The sequence below is a fragment of the Oratosquilla oratoria genome, chromosome 18, assembly GCF_046742065.1.
Source record: "Oratosquilla oratoria isolate Oo_2021 chromosome 18, ASM4674206v1, whole genome shotgun sequence".
NCBI lineage: Eukaryota > Metazoa > Arthropoda > Malacostraca > Stomatopoda > Squillidae > Oratosquilla > Oratosquilla oratoria.
Genome location: NC_134794.1, coordinates 43,150,407 through 43,157,496, shown reverse-complemented (window position 1 = coordinate 43,157,496; position 7,090 = coordinate 43,150,407).

Sequence of the window (7,090 nt, the reverse complement as noted above, 5' to 3'; positions counted from 1 at the left end):
CTCTTGACTACTCTTAAAAGCTTCCCTCCTATCCCAAACATCTGCAATACCTTCCACAGTGCCTTCCTGTCCACTCTGTCATAAGCCCTTTCCAAATCCATAAAGCCCCAAAAAATATCCTAATATTTTTCTAAAGCTTTATCACATAACTGCCTTACAAAAAAAAAAAAAAAACTTATTCCTCACCAGTTACTCCCTCTGTTCCTCTCCTAATCCTCTCTATCAAAACCCTCCCATAAGCTTTCACAACTACACTCAACAAACTGATCCCTCTGAAAATACTATACTCACACTTTTCCCCTTTTCCTTTGTAAAGCGAATCTATACAGGCACTCCTTCAGTTCTTCGGCACTCTACCATCTTTTAAACAAACATTAAATAACCTCACCAACCAGTTCACCATCACTGTACCTCCCTTTTTTAGACACTCCACATGACTTGGTGCCTTATCTGCTTTCATGATTTGAACCACTTTCACCTCACCTATTCTTATTTCTTCTACATTTTCCTCATTTATCACTGTTATTTTCTTAACTCCTCCCACTACAACTACATCTCCCTCCCTATCCTCCTTCACATATACCAACTCCCTAAAATACTCTGTCCATCTTCTTACTGCTGTCTTTTTCATGATCATATCTCCAATGCACTTTTTACCTCTTCTCCACTTGATTCTTCCTCTCTTAATTTCCTTCCAAAACACTTTTTATTACTTACGATATTTCTCTCATGCTCTTTCCACACCTGTTCTCCTTTTTGCCTCCATGTGGAGAATTGATTTATAATTAATCAACAAGGTATCGTCGCCTGGACTTTGGTTTATTTTTCTGCATATCGTTTCACTTCATAATGTTTGCAATATTTCTGCTTACATGCAAGAGTTTAAAAGGATTTCTAGTCTTCAAATGATCTAGATTCTATTTTGATTAATATAATTCACATGAGTTTGCGTGAGTGTAACTCGTTTGCAAAAATATATTTGAACGAATCGGTTCCCATTCGTGGCAACCCATTCCGTTTTTCTTGTTTTCTTTTTCTTTTTGATTTGTTCATCATCGACATTGTAATGAGTTACTAAGACATAAGCAGCATAAAGCACGGAGGGGTAGGTCACCTTTTGCACTCTGAGTCATGAGCTTAGACACGATATTTCTTTTTCTTCTTTTAAGCATTCGTGACGCAATGTCTAATGAAAGGCGGGTCCCACGACCCTCAATCGCACTCTAGGGTGCACGGGCTTATACTGAATGAACGCTGACGAAGACGAACTGGGTTATTACGACGTTCGTCCTACTCATTGCCAAGGATTTATTCCGTCTTCTCAAAGGATTACAAAGGATTACAAAGGCAAAGCATGCCGACAGGAGACCTTTTGATCCATATCTAGGTCGGATGCAAAAAAAAAAAAAAAAAAAAAAAAAAAAAAAAATAATATTAATATTAAATTAAAACTATAACAATGTAAATAACAATTAAAATACATAAATAAATGCATTGGTATAGTTGAATAACAAACAAACAGGTAAATAGTAAATGATAATAAATTGACATATAACTAATAATAAATGAAAATCAGACAGACAAATTATAACAAAACAAAAACAAATAATATAACATAAATTATAATAATTACAGCATCTTACTTAGGTATTTATCTAAATGATTCTTAAAGCTTCGAACTGAACTACATTGCACTACCTGTGCAGGAAGTTTATTCCATTCATTAACTACACGGGTGGCAAAGTTGTTTCTACCTACTTCCAAATTGAATCTATTTCCGGACAGTTTGAGACCATTGTTTCTTGTCTGATTCTCATTCAATGTGAAAATTTGGTCACTTTTGATGTTGTCAATTCCCTTTAAAATCTTAAAGACCTGTATCAAGTCACCTCTGAGTCTACGCTTTTTTAGGGAAAACAGATTCATGTGCTTAAGTCGATTTTCGTATGATTTATTTTTGATATTTGGAATCAGTTTTGTGGCTCGCCGTTGTACTTTTTCCAGTCTGTCAATGTCTTTAATGAGATTCGGTGACCATTCCATTCAAAGCCTTCAGATGCATTCAAGGTCATCACGGGAGGAAGAAGAAGAAGAAGAAGAAAAAGATGCGTGATTAGCGAGGGAAATAAAATGTCGGGGAAGGTCACGTTGTGAGCAATCGGACACACTCACGCACGACCCTTCCCGAATAAGCGCGCACGCACGCGCGCACGCACGCACACACACACACACACACACACACACACACACACACACACACACACACACACACACACACACACACACACACACACACACACACACACACACACACACACACACACACACACACACACACTATTCAATATTTTAAGAAAAACTTGATGCCGAAAGATACTAAGACGGGCTACACGAGCATAGCTCCCTTCCCGTGTAATGCAACTAGGTAAACACACACACACACACACACACACACACACACACGGTGGCGGAGTGGTGCGGCTCGGTGGCGGATTGGTGCGGCTCGGTGGCGGATTGGTGGCTCGGTGGCGGATTGGTAAAGCACTGGCCTCACAAGCCAGAGAACCGGGGTTCGATTCCCCGGTCGGGCGGAGATAAGTTGGGTTTGTCTCCTTTCACGTGTAGCCCCTGTTCACCTAGCAGCGAGTAGGTACGGGACGTTAGTCAAGGAGTTGTGACCTTGCTGTCCCGGTGTGTGGTGTGTGAGTGGTCTCAGACCTGCCCAGAGATCGGCTAATAAGGAGCTCTGAGCTCACTGCCGTAGGGTGGTGTCTGGCTGTCTCGACAGAGACTGCAGCAGATCCGAGGTGAATACACACACACACACACACACACACACACACACACACACACACACACACACACCGGTGACTGATAGGTAAGACACTGGACTCACAAGCCGGTGAACCGGGGTTCGATTCCCCGGCCGGGCGGAGACAAGTTGGGTTTGTCTCCTTTCACGTGTAGCCCCTGTTCACCTAGCAGCGAGTAGGTACGGGACGTTAGTCAAGGAGTTGTGACCTTGCATTCCCGGTGTGTGGAGTGTGAGTGGTCTCAGACCTACCCAGAGATCTGCTAATAATGAGCTCTGAGCTCACTGCGGTAGGGTGGTGTCTGGCTGTCTCGCAAAGAGGCTGCAGCAGATCCGAGGTGAATACACACACACACACACACCTACCTCGTGGCGCTGTGGTTAGAGTTCTCGCCTGCCACCACGGTGGTCCGGGTTCGACTCCCGCCCACGGGTGAAATAATTTCAGTATCGCTTCACTGCGGAGTGTTACTCCAATTCTCGTGGGTGGGGAGTTGGGTGTGTGTGTGCGTGTAAGGTCACAGTATTACCCATAGATCGGACATACGAGCTCTGAGCTCTCATCGGGGAGGTTAGTATCTGTCGATCACGAGTCCAACGCGTGATCCAAGACCATGGTGAATCACACACACACGCAGTCAATTTATGAAACAAATTAGAGTAATTCTGAGAGGTAACATAAACGAATGTAAAACAGTGCTTGAAAATGGAGGTATGCAGTAGCGACGGGATCTCATAGCCCCGTATATTTCAGTTAGGTAAATGTAATAAGGTAAGTACACAAACGCGCGCGCGTCAAGTTCTGGAATAAATTAAAAGAAATATTTCAGGCAGGCATATTTACTTATATACCAAGAGCTTTTCCCCCTTTTAAGGGGGGTAGCTAAATCAGAGGTACGTACCTATTCCCGCCCATTTCACTCCCCTCCACCATCCCTTCCACCCCCTCCCATCTCAGCTCCTCATGGATGACGGGTCATCCCTGCATCCGCCAACTGCCCTGGGTCAAACGCAATGCAGCAAGACACAGCACATCCACAGCAAGGCCGCTTCACTTAATCGGCGACCCCCCCCCCACTCTCCGTCAAAATATCATTCACACATAAGCATTTCCTACCCCCACCCCCTCCTTACCTTGTGTAACAGTATCATCCATACAGTCATTTTCCACTCACCCTATCTCCTGCCCTCTCCCTCCCTTGCTCAACAGACACCCTCTTGCTCAACGTCCCCTTCACCCCATCCATCCATCTCATCCTCGGTCGTCCCCTCATGTCCACTCTCTTCACCTCTGCCTTCCACACCTCTTTTACTAATCTTTCATCACTCATTCGCTCCATGTGTTCAAACCATCCCAATAATCTTTCATTAGCCCTATCTGGCACCTCCTTTTCCACTCCCGCTCTCCTCATCACCTCCTTGTTTCTCACTCCGTCCCTGCCCCATTCAATGCCATTGGCACAATCATCCCTTTATACAATCTCCTCTTTGTATCTTTCCCCGGTTGCTTATTTCTAATAACACCTTTTAATCTCCCAAGGTATTTACTTGCTTCTCTCAATTTACAATTTACCTCCACCTCTATTCCTCCCTTTCCTGCCACATGTGACCTCCAGCCTCTCTCCTTTTAGACTTCCAATTCACTGCCATCCTTTACCCTTGTACATCTCATCACCTTGCTTTTACCCATATTTACCTACAATTTTCTCCTATTGCATACTTCCCTAAACTCATCACTGACTACCTTAAACCCTCTTCTGACCCTCCCGCAAGCGCAGTATCGTCAATAAACAACAACTGGATCATCTCCATTTTTCTCAAATTTCTTTAATCATCTCCAGTCCCCTGCCCATTACCCTCGCTTTTACCTCCTGCACTACCCTATCCATGTACATGTCGTGTCGTGGGCATAGTTCGGTATGGACAAGCCAGGGAAAATGAGACTCACAATAACACTAAAACTAAGGTTTAATGGTTAATATGCTTGGAGGGAACGGACGTAGTCTCATTGGGAGAAGGTCCGGAGTGAAGGCCTCATCAAGAGTCGTGGCTGTGGGCGAAGAGCCACAGGAGGGAATGAGACGACTTGTTGGAGCGAACTGGTCCCGAGGCAGCTTGCTGGAGAGGACTGGTCCCGAGGCCTCTTGCTGGAGAACTGCTGCTTGGAGTTGAGCCCGGGAGAGAAACCAGTAGAGAACTCGGTAGAGAAGTCGAGAGAGATCTGAATTCTGAATTCCTAGGAAAAACCACCCGCTTGCGCAGGATCGGTTTTTGTGGGAGGGGAAGAATGTCTGTAAGAAAATGAAAAGATAGTAGTGTATAAAAGAGGGCTATTGCCACCGGGCGAATTAGCGAGCGATTTGGGGCTGCTGGTGGTCGTGGCTCGGGAGAAATGGACTGGGAGCTTGGACGGCGGCGCCGATGCCGGGATTAGGATCACCAACAAAATTTTAGAAAATAGTAGGAGGCGTAGTAGTAGAGAAAGGTGGAAAAACGGAAAAATCTCTAGTGGGAGGTAAACTGAAATGAGAAGATGTGGTATAAGAGAAAGTTAGAAAGGAAGCAAATTTTAGTCGAAGAAAAAGTAAGTGTAGATGTTTGTGCGTGTGTCGTGGCTATGTTCGTGAGAGGTGTGTGTGTGTATCTTACGGGAAGTGAGTAGAGTTCACTTCCCGCGTGTAGAGCGCGTTCCTGATAAGCCACAGGTGGGGCCTGAGTAGCCTGCTTTTCCCCAGGTTGGGTTTGAGATCCTGTAGAGTTGATTCAGTGGCGGTGCGAGGGGGGGCAGGCGGGCGGGTGTTGTATTATCTCTCTCCTTCCAATCACAACTCTGAAAGCAGAGAATTACGTGATTGGGAATTGTGTAAATGCCAGAAGTGTAAACTCGCTCGCCAGCGTCAGTGAAGAGGCCAGCGTTAGGTTGCGGGCCGGTTGGACAGAGAGGCGTCCCAATTCCTCTCCGTCGACCAGCCCGCGAGCAGATGAGGGTTCTGAGTGAGAGTTGGGTTGGGCCTCTGCTAAGCCAGCGAGCAAGTGTGCGTGTGCCTCTTTTCTTCCAAGCACTACTCTGAAAACAGAGAATTACGTGACTTGGGAAATGTGTGTATTTGTCTTGGTGTAAACCCGCCTGCCGACGTCAACGAAGAGGTCGGCCTGTGCCAGACCGGCAGCAGCAAAGGAGATATATCTCCTCGCCACCACCGGCCGGCGAAGATTCCTGGGCGTTTGTTGAGAGAGCTGGAGTGGAGAGACGTCCGACCTCTAGGAGCGCTGAGTTGATTCAGTTGGGAGAAGGTCCGGAGTGAAGGCCTCATCAAGAGTCGTGGCTGTGGGCGAAGAACCACAGGAGGGAATGAGACGACTTGCTGGCGGGTTGCTGGAGCGAACTGGTCCCGAGGCAGCTTGCTGGAGAGGACTGGTCCCGAGGCCTCTTGCTGGAGAACTGCTGCTTGGAGTTGAGCCCGGGAGAGAAACCAGTAGAGAACTCGGTAGAGAAGTCGAGAGAGATCTGCTTATCTCGGCAAAACGCCGACTCTTTAAAGGAGGCTGGTGGGAACGTGGGGAGCTTTCCAAGTTCCTGATTGGCTGACCAGCGGCGCGTCACCACGGGAACGTGGGGAGCTTTCCAAGTTCCTGATTGGCTGACCAGCGGCGCGTCACCACATACACATTGAACAGCCAAGGCGACATGACACATCCCTGACGCAGTCCCATCTTTACCTCAAACCACTCGCTCTCTCTATATTCCATTCTAACACAAGCTGTACTACTCTCGTATAAACTCTTGACTGTTCTTAATAACTTTCCTCCTATCCCATATATCTGCAGTACCTCCCACTGTGCCTTCCTGTCTACCCTGTCAATAGCCTTTTCCAGATCCATAAAGGCCCTAAAAACATCCTTAGCTTTTCACAAAGCTTTCTCACATATCTGTCTTACCACAAAAATCTGATCCACGCAACCTCTGCCTATCCTAAACCCACACTGTTCTTCAATTACTCCTTCTGTTCCTCTCCCAATCCTCTCAACCAAAAACCTCCCATAAGCCTTCCCAGCTACACTCAACAAACTGATCCCTCTGAAACTATCACATTCACATTTGTACCCTTTTCACTGGTAAAGCGGAACTATACAGGCACTCCTCCAGTCCTCCGGCACTCTACCCTCTTTTAGACAAGCATTAAATAACCCCATCAGCCAGTTCACTATCACTGTATCTCCCTTCTTCAGACACTCCACATGACACCCATCTAATCCAGGAGCCTTATCTGTACTCAT